The 14289-nt window shown below is 43.8% G+C and overlaps 1 long non-coding RNA gene across 1 annotated transcript in view; it reads left to right on the forward strand.

The window, feature by feature from the left end:
• LOC114622385 overlaps nucleotides 1-10096 on the forward strand; it is a 62973-nt gene extending 52877 nt beyond the window's left edge. The window contains exons 2-3 of the long non-coding RNA XR_003711587.1: nucleotides 9715-9790; nucleotides 9990-10096. This is a non-coding gene — a long non-coding RNA (uncharacterized LOC114622385). The remainder of the gene's footprint in view (nucleotides 1-9714; nucleotides 9791-9989) is intronic.
• Nucleotides 10097-14289: the final 4193 nt, after the last annotated feature.

Below are 14289 nucleotides of genomic sequence, written 5' to 3' on the forward strand. Positions count from 1 at the left end.
AAACTCACTGCATGATGAGATAGGATACAAACCCTTTGCATGATGAGACAGGATGTAAACCCCCTGCATGATGGGACAGGATGTAAACTCACTGCATGGCAGCACAAGGAGAAATGGTAGCTAGCAGGTCTGTGGTTGTGGTGATCTGAATGTGAAATATTCCCCACAGGCTCCTGGGTTTTAACACTTCATCTCCAGCTGGTGGTGCCATGCAGGGAGATTTTGGAACTTTTAGGTAAGGAGGTGATACTCCCTGGAGGAAGGATTCCTGGGGGTGGGCCTTGAACTTTTATAGTCCCACTCTTCATCTTGTTCTCTTTCTGCTTCCTGGTTATGAATGGAACCTGATCAGTAGCCTGTTACTCCTGATGTCATGCTTCACCCACTAAAATGAACTAGAAGCCCGAGTAAACCCTTCCTCCTCAAACTGCTTCTTGCAGGGTTTCTTGTCCCAACAAAAGTAACTAAGATAATGCTATTGAAGATCTCTGAAAAAAAAATGAGGGTTAGAGTTTTTTGAATTGATCTGGACCAAACAGTAATTCTCTGGCCTTGTTTCAGGTTCACATAAATTCTCTTACTTTCTTAATTATATAAAGAACACAAGAATTTAGATTCCAACAAACCAAATAACCCAATAAAAATGAGGTACAGAGCTAAACAGAGAATTCTCAACAGAGGAATCTTGAATGGCCAAGAAGCATTTAATGTTCAACCTCCTTAGTCATCAGAGAAATGCAAATCAAAAATGACTCTGAGATTTCACCTTACACCAATCAGAATAGCTAAGGTCAGTAACTCAAGTGATAGCATATGCTGTCAAGGATGTAGAGAAAGGGGGGCATTCCTCCATTGCTGGTGGGATTGTAAACTTGTACAACCACTCTGGAAATCAATCTGGCAGTTTCTCTAAAAATTGGAAGCAGTTCTACCTGAAGACCCAGCTATATGGCTCCTAGGTACAGACCCAAAAAGATACTCCACCATACCACCAGGACACATGCTACACTATGTTCATAGGTGCTTTGTTCACCACAGCCAGAAACTGAACAACCCAGATGTCCCTCAACCAAAGAATGGATACAAAACAATGTGGTTTGTTTACATAATGGAATAATATTCAGCTATTTAAAACAAGGACATTGTGAATTTTGCAGGCAAATGGGTGGAACTAGAAAATATCCTGAGTGAGGTAACACAGACCCAAAAAGACATGCATGGTATATACTCGCTCATAAGTGGAAATTAGCCATAAACTACAGGATACCCATGATATACCCTATAGACCCCCCTCCCCCCAAAATAACAAGAAGATAGGTCCAAGTGAGGATGCTTGAATCTCACTTAGAAGGGGGAATAAAATAGTCATAAGGGGCAGAGGAAGGAAGGGAACTAGGTGGGAGAGGGGATGGGGAGGGGAATGAGGGGGTAAGGATCAGGTGTGGGGAGAGACAAGAGAGAGGACCAGGAGAATGAATGGAAATCTGTAGCTGTTAGGGACTGGGGGATGGAGGAATCTCTAGGAAGCCCCAGAGACTTAGAATGGAGGAGGCTGTCAGAAGTCAATGCAGGTGACCTTAGCCAAGATGTCAAACAGTGGGGACATGAAACCAGAAGAGGCTACCTCCTATAGCCAGGCAGGAACCCAAGTGGAGGAATAAAGACACCAATCTACCCACAAAACTTTTGACCCCAAATTTGTCCTGTCTAAAAGCAATGCAAGCACAAAGATGGAGCAGAGACTGAAGGAATGGCCAACCAATAACCAGCCCAACTTGAGACTCAGCCCTCTGACAGTATTAATGATACCTTGTTGTGCTTGCAGACAGGAGCCTAACATACTGTCCTCTGAGAGGTTCTACCCAGCAGGTGACTGAAACAGATGTGGATACTCACAGCCAAATATTGAATGGAGTTTAAGGATTCTTATGGAAGAGTTGAGGGAAAGATTGAAGGACTTGAATGGGATAGGATCACCACAGGAAGACCAACAGAGTTAACTAAGCTTGTCCCCTGAGCTCTCAGAGACTGAATCACCAAGTAAAGAGCATACAGGGTTGGATTAAGGCAGCTGGCATATAGGGTTACCTTGTCTGGCACAGTATAATGTACCAAATCCTGCAAGGACTTGATGCAATAGGGTGGGAGGATATCCAGAGGGACCCCATCCTCTCAAAGGAGAAGGAGTAGGGTTATGGGGAAGGGAGGGACTGTCTTTGGGAGACTGGGAGGTGGTCAATGTTCAGGATGTAAATAAATAAATAAAATTTAAAAACCTTATCTATTGTTTGTCTTCCATAGAATCTATGCAACAAATGAAACCCTAACAATTTGCTCTCAATTGGGAGATATCACATTTCTAAGTGATGTGCTTTTGACTTTTAAAGAGACATATTTCATTCTCTCGGAGGCATGTGGAATTACCAATAGCTTTTTACTGGTGGATTCTGGTGTTTTCCATCTGTAGTCATGGGGACCGTCTGGACATTATACTGTATATCATAGTTGTCTAGAACATGAGTACTATATGCAGTTGGAATAGATAAGCAAGCAGTGGTGAGAAGCCTGATAATATATGCTGTGTGTGTGTATGTATGTATGTGTGTGTGTGTGTGTGTGTGTGTGTGTGTGTGTGTGTGTTAATACCTGAGAAAAATCCAAGGTGTTCTCCATTGGTGACAGCTTCAGTGGCTGACCAGGATAAAGCACCACTTCCCACCATTGGTACAGGGAGTCTGCTCTTTGTGTCAATCAACCAGTGACATCATTTGGATGCCATATAGTTCTGTTTGGACTCTACACTATGACATAGTGAATCCCAATGGCACACAGGGTATGTAAACTAGGGAAGGACACTGTATTAGTTACTTTTTTCATTGTTGTGACAACACACTGAAAAATAACTTAGGAAATGAAGGTTCTTGTTTTTTTGTTTTTGTTTTTCACAGTTTTAACATATAGTTTCCCATGGCAAGAAAGTCATTACAGTTGGGACAGGAGACATTTGGTCACACTGGATCTGCAGTTAGCAAGCAAACTGAGATACATGTGGCTGCTCCGCTCACTTTCTCCTTTCTGGGAAGTCAGATACATCAGTCTGGGGAAGAGCTGGATGCGTCTAGGGTGGCTTACTCCATTTTCGTTAATTTAGAAACTCTTTTATAGACATTTCCAGAGGCTTGTCTCTCAAGTGAGTCTAGCTTCTGTTAATCTGTCAACCAATATAAGCCATAACAGGCACCAAAGGGAGCTGTGGCCAGGCCTGAAGAACCTTCAGCTAATGATTTGCTTTCCTGACAAAGTCTAAGTCATCTGTGTCAGCACCATGAGAGGAGCGGTCCCTTCCATGCTTTTTGGCCATGTCAGTGATGTAGTATGTCACTTTGGGATATTAAATAGCACACGTCTAGGCTGGGTTCTGTCAGAATCACTAACTTGAAAGGTTGGGTAGGTCCATCAAAAAGAGAAGTAGGTTCTCCAAGACTGGACACTAGCAAAGCCAGAGAGAACAAGGAAGTTGCACAGAGGCAAGGCCTGTCCCTCATGTCACCCACTTGTGTTCGGGTATTTCCTCATCAGCTCGTCCCCATGATCTTCTGCGGGGATGATGGCTTGATTCATTTGTACATGTAGAAATTGACTGTAGGCAGTGCCTCCCAGGGGCTGCCTGGAAGGAGAGCTGCTAAGAGAAATCCTCTGGGACATGTATCTGAGGGAGGGCATCTGGCCATTTCTTTGTAGGTGAAACAAAGTGCCTTACGCTAAGGTTATACGTATGTGGTGTTTGTAGTAAATCTTATTGTCAATGTAATTTTTTTTTTTTTGAAGAGAGAACATACAGAAGACAAAGCAATCTTGGGAAAGATTCCTGGAAGTGAGCAGAAAGTGTGAAGACCCATGTGCCACACAGTGCCACCTCTGTAGAAGTGCCAGTAAGCCATTAAGAAAACAGGATGACTTTGGTATTGACACCATTTGGTGTCTGTCATCCGTCACCCTAGCACAGGTCTGAGTGTCACAGTGGTAGAGAGGAATGCTTCGAATAAGTTCATTGGTAATTGGTAGGGGCTTCAGTTAAGTAGGCTTTATCAACATACTGAATGTTAGACTGGTAGCCACAGAGACTTCTACATCAGTTTTAAGGAGGAAGTTGAATACATGGGCCTTTGTGCCATAGAAGGAATAGAGACTCATCTTGACTGGGGTCATCAGCTTGTCTTGGTATAGGTTATTTCCTGCCTCCAGGGACTACATCCCTAACACCACTCTCCACCAACACTGGCTTCCACTCAGTATCACGAAAGGCCAAATGACTCACTTTATCACAAAGGAAGTACAGCAACAGACACAGGACCACAGGGTCCACACTTTCAAAGTAACATCACCCGGAAGAAGCTGCTAGCTGACTGAGAGGTGGTGAGTGTGACTGGTGGGGTAGAGGCAGAAGGGGGAGGGGAAGGAAGAACAACCTCTAAATGTGGCTGAAGTTACAGGTTAGGAATTATGATGGTTACCTTTAACCATCAACTTGACACAGTCTGGAGAAGAGTCTCTAAGAATGTCTGTGAAGAACGATATTAGTTGGTAAGAGAGGACCCTCTAGCTGGGGATGACACCATTCATAGACCGTATAAGGAGTAGGAACTGGGCGGTGGTGTGCGCACGCCTTTAATCCCAGCACTTGGGAGGCAGAGGCAGGCGGATTTCTGAGTTTGAGAGTTTGAGGCTAGCCTGGTCTACAGAGTGAGTTCCAGGACAGCCAGGGCTACACAGAGAAACCCTGTCTTGAAAAACCAAAAAAAAAAAAAAAAAAAAAAGAAGTAGGGGCACTGAGCAGCAGGTTATAGGCATTAATTCATTGCTCTCTCCTCTTAATGTGACCAGTTGCTTCCAGTTCTGCCATCTTGATTTCCCTGTAATGATAGACTACAACTGGGAACTGTGAGCCAACAGTAACCATTTTCTTCCTAAAATTGCTTTGGTCAGAGTATTCTATCTCAGCAATGGAAGGGAAAGTGAGACAGGAATGTTAGCTTTGAGGATGAGCATTTATCCCGCAGGGCACAGTGCATACACGATGTCAATGATGTCTGTGCTCCTGGGAGGGAGACTACATGGGCCACAGAACCAAGGAAGACTATTGGACCAATCATGATCACCATTCCACAGCAGTGGCCTGTGTGGGGATCTGCCTTTCTGCCCTCTACCAGGAGAGATTCTGTGGCGGTTCAGTTCTCCACAAGGAGAAGGCTTCCAAAGGAAGATCTAGTCAGGGTCCCACTAAAATTTCATTTATTCCAGCCACCTGGCCACTTGGAGTTTCTAACAATGATGACCAGAGGGAGAAAAAAAAAGAAAAGAAGAAAATACCACCTGAAAGACAAAGTTAGCTTTAAGTGCTAGATATAAGTCAGGCTGAGGATGGACCATGGTCCAGGGATGGATGCATTTTGTGCTCAGCTGGTATATCAGGGTGTCTCTCCTGTGATCTTGGGCTCAGTTGTCCCTGCAGGTAGCCAACAACAGGAATCAGAGCCTGAGAAGGAAACTGTTGAGCTTTGAACATGAAAATGATGCCACAGACTCATGTGTTTAAGCACTTGGTCCCTAGCTAGTGGCACATTTTGGAAAAAGTGGATCACTGGGGGAGGGCACTGAGGTTAGCATCTCTGCCCTGCTTCCTGCTCACTGTTTGCTTCCTGGTTCACTGAGCTATGAGCAAGAATCCTGACACTCCTGAAGAATAGCCTATGACCTCTCCCACCATTGTCTCACTGTGACAGTAAAGGATCTGCCCTTCCTGTCTTATACCATAAACAAACATATATCATTCCTTTGGGTTTTTTTTTTTCAGGTTTTTGGTCACAGCAGAAGAAAAGTAACATAAGAATGTTAACCAAGAGTCAGACAATGGTGTAGACCACCACTTAAGTGTTCTAGACCAGTGGTTGGTAGTGCAAGCCGAAAGAGGGGAAATCTTTGTATGTGTGATTATATATATGTATTTCCAAATGTCTACAATGTGTGTGGAGAACAGAAGATAACCCTAGGTGTCATTCCTCACTGACATTATCCACCTTACATGTATTTCTCATTAGCCTGTAGCTGGTGTTCGCTACTTTGTAGTCTCTTCTTTCTTCCATCCTTCTCCACCCTTTCTCCACCCCTTCAACCCTAACATAACACTAGATAAGAAAGAAAAAAAATAGGGGATAAATGTTTTTCTATTTGTTATTTTATTTATTTACATTTCAAATGTTATCCCCCTTTCCAGTTTCCTCTCTGCATACCCCCTACCCATTCCCCTCCCCCTGCTTCTATGAGGGTGCTCTCCCCCACCCATCCATTTCCACCTCACTGCCCTAGCATTCCCCTATGCTTGGGCATCGAGCCTTCACAGGTCCAAGGGCCTCTCCTCCCATTAATGCCAGACAAAACCATCCTGTGCTACATATGTGGCTGGAGCCATGGGTTCCTCCATGTACTCTTTGGTTGGTGGTTTAGTCCCTCAGAGCTCTGGGGGTTATACTTAGTTGATATTGTTGTTCTTCCTATGGGGTTGCAAACCCTGTCAGCTCCAGTACTTCCTCTAACTCCTCCATTGGGGTCCTTGTGCTCAGTCCTATGGTTGGCTGCAAGCATCTGCATCTGTATTGGTCAGGCTCTGGCAGAGCCTCTCAGGAGACAGGTATATCAGGCTCCTGTCAGCAAGCACTTCTTGGCATCAGCAATAGAGTCTGGGTTTGATGTCTGCATATGGGATGGATCCCCAGGTGGGGCAGTCTCTGGATGGCCTTTCCTCCAGTCTCTGCTCCACTCATTGTCCCCATATTTCCTTTAGACAGAAGCAATTCTGGGTTAAAATTTTTGAGATGGGTGGGTAGCCCAATCCCTCAACCAGGGACTGTGGCTAACCTCTGAATATGGTCTCTACCGGTTCTCTCTCTCTTGTTTATGATTTTTTAAAGACACAGGAATCCCAAAACTGTCAGTCCATTGGCCTGAACTTGGTAAGTATGCCAATTTGACTGGCCACCCGGCCTCAGGGCTTTGCCCGTGTCTTCCCTGGCACTGGGATTGAAACCACTTGCCACAATGCCCTGCCTTATCATGCGAGCTCAGATATGTCTATTTATGTATTGAGCACTTCGTCAACGGAGCCATCTTCCCAGTCCATGGGATAGGGACCTTGAGTGAGTTATGGAGGAGGGAAGGATGAGTGCTGGATGGAGCTTGGAGATAAAGGTAGCAGACAGGCTGCCATTGACTCTACCAGTCATCTGTGATTATGTCCACGAAAATGGCAGCTTGGGTGGGTAGGTAAAGGTGACTGCTACCAAGCCTGATGGGACCCACATGGTGGAAGGAGAGAACTGACTCCTGAAAGTTGTCTTTTGATTTCCACATACGCACGCTGATACTCAAGTGCTCCCACACGTACACAAACGACAAATAAGTATTTTTTTTTAAAATAACAGTTTTCCAGTTATTCTTGAGGTGACAGTGACCTCAGGCAGCTCTTCACTTCTGCTTCTGGCTTCCCCTTAGTCTGTGATCTTTTGAGTCCTCATTTCAAGAATCAAAACAAATCTCTAAGTTATTAGATGTGTATAGTGTTTACTATGAGTACTTAGCCTTGCATACAACAACATAGGATTCCCAGAGGCAGGTTGTTAGCCCCCTAATTATTGACAATGTTGAGATTCAGCATCTCCGTACATGGACTCTGCTGGGAGTGGGTCTCATGATAGCAACCACTTTAAATCGTGAGGATGGACTGCAGGTCAGTGTTTGTCACCTTGACATGAACCAGAGTTTCCCCGGGGAACCTCAGCTGATAACTTCAACTGATGAATTGCTTCCGTCAGATTGGCCTGTAAGTGAGTCTATGAGGGCAATGTATTGGTTAATGACTGATGTTGGAGGGCCCAGCCTAATGTGGGCAGCGTCACCCCGGGGTCCTGGCTTTTATAAGAAAGCAAGCTGAACAAGTGAGCGGAAGCAAGCTAGTAAGCTGAGTCCCTCTTTCACCTCTGCCTCAGTCTCTGCCTGGAATTCTTGCCATGATGTCCATTCATGGAAGATTGTAAGCTGCAAGATAAAAGAAACCCTTTCTACACCAACTTGCCTGTGGTCAGTGTTTAATCACAGCAGTAGAAACTAAGCTAGGAAAGTATTGAAACTCCAGGAAGTTCAGTTGAGAAGGATGGAGACATGAGTAAGCGCTCCTCCCCCCCCCCCCCCCACCCACACAGAGGGAGAGAGAGAGAGAGAGAGAGAGAGAGAGAGAGAGAGAGAGAGATCAACATTTATCAGATGTTACCAAACTATTTCAACAATTGCCTTGCACAATACGGTTGAGACAATAAAATTGAAAATAAATTAAAGCCATTTAAACAACTGTTTTATGGAACAAATATACATGATTTGAATATTTACGATGAATAAAATCAGATTAAGTTGCAGACCCCCTCCCTCATCTGTCATCAATGATGCAAAGCTCCCGGGAGCAAGCTAGTGAGTTTTTGTGGCATGTTTTACTTAAATATAAATAAACTAATCACATTTTCAAGCTTGTGAAATAGTTCATTAAATAGAGGAGGCAGCGAAAATGGCACCCCACCCTCGAGAAGCGTATGATCAGCTATACAGGCTGAGGGGAATTGAATATGGCTCAACATCTAAATAAATGGAGTCGCCAAAGAGTGAGAAATGATGACGAATTTTATACAGCTGATGACCATGTTTTATATTGACTTTAAAAATACTGGCAATTTGAAAACTAAGTTTAAAGTGTTTTGACACTGTCCCAGAGAAGCCTGAGTGTGCTCTAGGTGTTAATTCTGTAGGACTGTCCCCCTCAGATCAGGCTTCTCCATATAGACCCGATATCTCTCCTCTCTGACTTCTGCTTATGCTCACCCTGTTGTCACTCTATTTATGACACTTTAATCTCCAAGTTACCTTTGTCATTATTTTCCGCTCACCCTGATTATATTACTTTCATGCCATTATGACTAGAATACTAAATGAAGCAACTTGGGAGAGAAGGGTTTATCCTGGCTCACATTTCAGAAGATTTCAGAGTAATGTCGTTATTTTGAACCCCACATACAAGCTCAGATACACCTCCATATCCTCACCCTAAATTTCATTTATTTATTTTGTAGTACTGGATATTGAACCCAGGGTCTCATCAATGCTCAGCAGGCACCTCATCACCGGCCTGTATCTCCAGCCGTCAGCTTCTGCTTTGATTTTAAGGAAAGTTCTTTATTTAGTTGCCCAGCTGGCATTGAACTTACTCTGTAACCCACGGAGAACTTGAACCTGGGATCCTCCTGCCTCAGACTTCACTCCCATGTTGCCAGTGTTCTGGACTTATGCCACCATGACTGTCTCAGCATCCTTAATTTCAAATGAGTTTGCAAAGTCCCTTTGCCCTATGAAATAACACAGTGACAAAGTCTGAGGATGAGCATGTGTCCACGCTCTTTGATGGTTCATTTTTCAGATAGCTATTTTTCTTTCACCTTACCTTTTTTTTTTTTTATTCTGTCAATTTTTGGAACATTTGCGACTTGGCCCTTGGTCCCTGGTCCCATTTTCTTTTCTAGCCAAATTTTACAAAAGGGATTCACTAAGGACCACTATAGTTTTAATCATTATCTGTATTAGAACCCAAATCTGTATCTGTATCTAATCTGTCTACAGGTCTCTAGTTCACTATGATGTCCAGTGCAGAGGATGAAGACAATGAGAAACTATGGCTGCCGGGAGTAGTGAAAGGGTGAGTGTGGGAGACAGGGGCAGAGGGCAGGGAGACAACATAGAGAGCTACCCTGGTGTAGGGGCAGAATCGAGTGTCAGTCAGCCAGGTCTCATGCTGATGGAAGTGGACAGGATAACACACAGCTGGGGTGAAAGGGGAACTGGACAGGGGAAGTAGGTAGGGTCATATTACAAACCTTTGTTGTTTACTTTCATAGTAGCAAGCAGCTACCCAGGGAGTTTGAACAAAAGGCGGTGGCCAGCAGCCCTCACCGGATGTGTCACTTAGCTAAGGAAATTAGGACAATACAAGTGCCTCAATACCCAGAAGTAAGTACCAAAGTGTAACCTAGAGGGACAGACATGTAAAAAGCAAGCCACATACAATCAAGGCAAACCAAGCATTAACTAACATTGAACCGCTCTCTTGGAGGACCGATCACATGCATAGCCTTGGGAAGGACCTGGACATCAGATGCTATAAGCTGACAGTCAACTGAAAGGCACTGAACCAACCCTCCCCGTAAAGGAGGACATGTTCAACCTCGGCCAGATCACAGCTACATGGGGCACGTCATGCTTTTTCAAGTACAGTGAGAAAGAAGTTTGCTTCACCCAGAGAGAAGCAGCTCTGTTTTCCTAAGTGGCAGTTAAGGTGTGATCATTGCTCTGCAGGTGATTATTTGTAGCTCAGAGTCCCAGTGTGTCCTTGGCTCTGCTCTGTCTTTGCTCACTCTCCTGCTGTCTCCTTGATTTCTTGATTTCATTAGGAGATAGGAGCTTGTAATACTTTGGAGAAATGTAAAGCTATTAGTGGGTCATTGTTGAAGTCAGAACATGTCCTGTTAAGCTTCTTAGAAAACCAGTGGCAGCCAATGATACAGGGATTAAGTGTTCTCTCTGTCTCTGTCTCTGTCTCTGTCTCTGTCTCTCTCTCTCTCTCTCTCTCTCTCTGTGTGTGTGTGTGTGTGGGGGGGGGTGAATGGGTCATGAACCAATCTGTCATGAGGAACGTAAATGTGATAAGCTCTGTCAGTAAGGGCACATGGGCTGTTGATGAATTCAGTTACTTTTTTCCTTTTACCTCTCCTTTTTGCTATTTTTCCAGACCTGAAGCACCATTTCCAAATGTTTCTCTGTCACCTTAGAGCAATGTTGGGTAGTCATTCAGGCGCTCCTGGGCTTCTGCTAACACTTAGAGTTGAAAGGATAACTGGATATGATGGTTGTGGTAGAGGATGGGCAGATAAATGACAAAACATCGTTTTAGGGCATATCTGTGAAAGTAGGTGTGTGTGTGTGTGTGTGTGTGTGCATATTCAAGACTGCTCATGCCTATGTGTAACCATGCTGAGGCCAGAGGAAGACCTTAAGTGGTCGAAAGTGTCTGCGTTTGTGATCCCTGGAAGTCAGAGTTTGACTGTAGGTCCATTCAGGTTACCTGAAAAACTCAAGCAAAAAAGATCAGAACCATGATTTAGGGCTACTTCTTTCCCTTCTTTTCCTAAATACTCTGAGGGCTGTGAGGACACCAGTATAATGGTGAGACCCACACAGGCAAGGGTAGCCTGATCTTCCTTCCCCCTGGGTGCAGTCCTCTGTGTAGTAACTCTGGACAAGTGTCTCAGTCTTTTCTTTTCTTGGCCTTCTTGGTTATAGCAGGAAGAATTCGCATACGGTGAGCTCCATAACTTGTTAGCAGGCTGTGATGTGGCAGCCACTCCTGGCTTTCTGTTATCTCTACCTCCAACTTCACCTCCCTTTATCTTTGTTCCTAAGCCGTTGAACAGCTGACACCTCTCCCTCAAGGTCCTTGAGTTCCAGCAGAGGACTTCACACCCAGGCTGGTGAGCCTTTTGCTCAGAAGGAACAGCGGGCTGGCGGGTGTTCCCTTCTTGTTTAACAGATATTTTTAGCTTTTCTAAAAGCTTCTCACTCACTCCAAGTCTTAAAAAGAACGAATCTCTTCCAAAAATGCTAATGTTCTGACAGGAGTTGAGAAGAGTGGGTTTTTTTCTCTTCCCCAAACAATCCCTCACTGACATGGTGAAGGGGAAGCTGGGGTATAGGGACCTAACACTAAATCCCAAGAGCTAGGGCAGTGGGCTCTGTGAGTTTGTAGTGAGTGAGCTTTTTCAATCAAATTGGTCCTGAATATTTTGGTTGATCTATGCATGGCTGTATGCATAGGGTGTGCATGTGACAGAGTCCTGAGGTAAACTAAAGATTCCTTTTCACCAACCATCCTCTGGGTACATGTGACTTTTTTAAGTCACAAGGTCCTGTTGATGGCAGCAGGGATGGTCAGAAAGTCTGGCCTCAAAGGTGAAATGAAAAGTGACCCCAAACTGAAGCAACAGTTGGCATAGCTGTCAAGGCTCACTTTGAGATGGCCCAGAGGTTAATGCGTACTGCCCTTGTGGAGGACCAGAGTTCCACCCCTAGCACCTATGCAGGGTGGCTCACAACCACCTATAACTCCAGCTCCAGAGGATTCAGTGCCCTTTTCTGGCCTCCATGTGCACCTTTAATCATGTGACATTTTCCCTTTATGGAGATACACTTATTCAAAACAAAATCTCTTTAAGAGTTTCTTAGAGATAATGCGGTCCAGCTGTAAACAAATGTTCATATTTATAGCCTCTTCTGTCTGCTCCACAAGCTATCTGACTTATTTTGTCCTCAAGGGTCACTTCTTCCTTGGGCTCCCATGGTATCAGCTTCACACCAGACACAACTACCATGGAAGACAAGATGGTGAGACACATTCACACATGCTCTTCAGGGTGACAGGAAAGAGAGAGAGAAGCACCCAGTCAAGTAGTCATTTGGTGGCTGGCACCTTATACATTTTTGTTGTCCTTACTCTTTTGAACAGTCTTGAAATTGGGTCTAATTTATATTTTTGATTCCCTAAAATTAAGCGTAAACTAGATGCTTGGTAACTGCTAAGCTGTTGGATCTCAGACTTTTTGGTTTGTGTCTTTCAGAGCTAACTCAAAACTTGCTTATATTCTGAAATAGTGATTTGGCCCCATATCTTGGTGAAAAACAACACGATTTAGTTTCATTTGCATCAAACTCAAAGCACACTGTGAATGCAGCCTCTTAAAGGCCATGCTTACTATTCCTTTGTAGAGATTGTTTATATCAACATCGGTCTGAGATCAAAGAATATCTCTCTCCAGCCGGTGATTCTCAGTTCCATTTTCCAGAGGTCAACAGTAGAGGCAGATGCCTGAGTGACTGTGTCATGTACGGAGAGGGAGGCCAAGTGTCCTTCTCTCTTGTCCTGTATGTAGCTTACCTTTTTTTTTTCAATTGAAAGAATGGAATGATGTCATTCCATTGGTGGAGTTTTTAGGAGAAAGCTTTGTCTAGACACAGTTGTTTCTCAACACTTTGAGGCCAGCTGGGAGCTGAGGTCCTTGCAGTCACAATATGATAATGCTGAGATATATGGAGTTAAGTCTGAATTCAGAGCAACCTGTGGGACTGCAGAAAGATCCAGAAGGTTTGACTCAGTAGTAGTGTCTTGTATACCTTCTGTTTTTTTTTGGGGGGGGAGGAGGTGGGTGGGTAGAGAGGGCGTGTTCCAGACACTATGGGATGCTTTGCATATGTTCTTATAGCCCTATTCCAAGGCAAGTGTTATGAGTCTTATATTTCAGAAATTGAAGAACATCCTGGTGAATCTTCTTAGGTCTTCCAAGGTAATGCTAATACATGTTGGTCACTAAAAGCATAATCATAATAGACTCTAGGGTCACAAATATGAAAGCTTAAGGTTATAGAAGGTTAACATTTATGTTTGGGAGAAATTGGTACTTGAAAGGCAAAGGAATAGACATATATTGGTTCCTTGTGCTTAAGCAAACCTTTCTGTTCAATAAAAATTACCATAGACATAGAGTAGATGATATTGTCATTAGTTTATAGATAAGACTTTGGATAATATCTCCAGATATTTATACGAGGTCTGGGAAAAGATGTTTATGGGGTCAGGTTTAAGGGGTACACCTTAGAAGTTGAGCCATGACTGAAATAGACTTTACCAAGCAAGGCTTGCCAGGCTTGTGTTTGATAATCTACCAGAGCAACACACTACCTCACTAGGAAGGGGTTTCATTCAAACCTGTGTAGAGTATCATTGTATATAAGAACCAGCTTCTAGGCATACATACACACACACACACACACAGATGCACACATACACACAGGCACATATATACACATACAGAGAGAGGGAGAGAGAGAGAGAGGGAGAGAGAGAGAGAGAGGCTACCACCACCAAAAACAAAAGCAGAAGAAGGAATCAAAAATCAAGATTTAAATAAGCAGTTGGCAAAAAGAATGGATGGAGACTGAAGGACTGTTAATCAATTTGTTAAAGAAACTAAAGGAAAAGATAGGCACAATAGATGAAATGAGACAGTTTTGTTCACACAATAATTTGGTTGCAATCTGTAAAAACAAGATATGCAGAACTCTTGGGGAGTCCTCCATGACTCTTCTTGT

The sequence above is a fragment of the Grammomys surdaster genome, unplaced genomic scaffold (genome assembly GCF_004785775.1).
Source record: "Grammomys surdaster isolate TR1022 unplaced genomic scaffold, NIH_TR_1.0 188, whole genome shotgun sequence".
NCBI classification, from domain to species: domain Eukaryota; kingdom Metazoa; phylum Chordata; class Mammalia; order Rodentia; family Muridae; genus Grammomys; species Grammomys surdaster.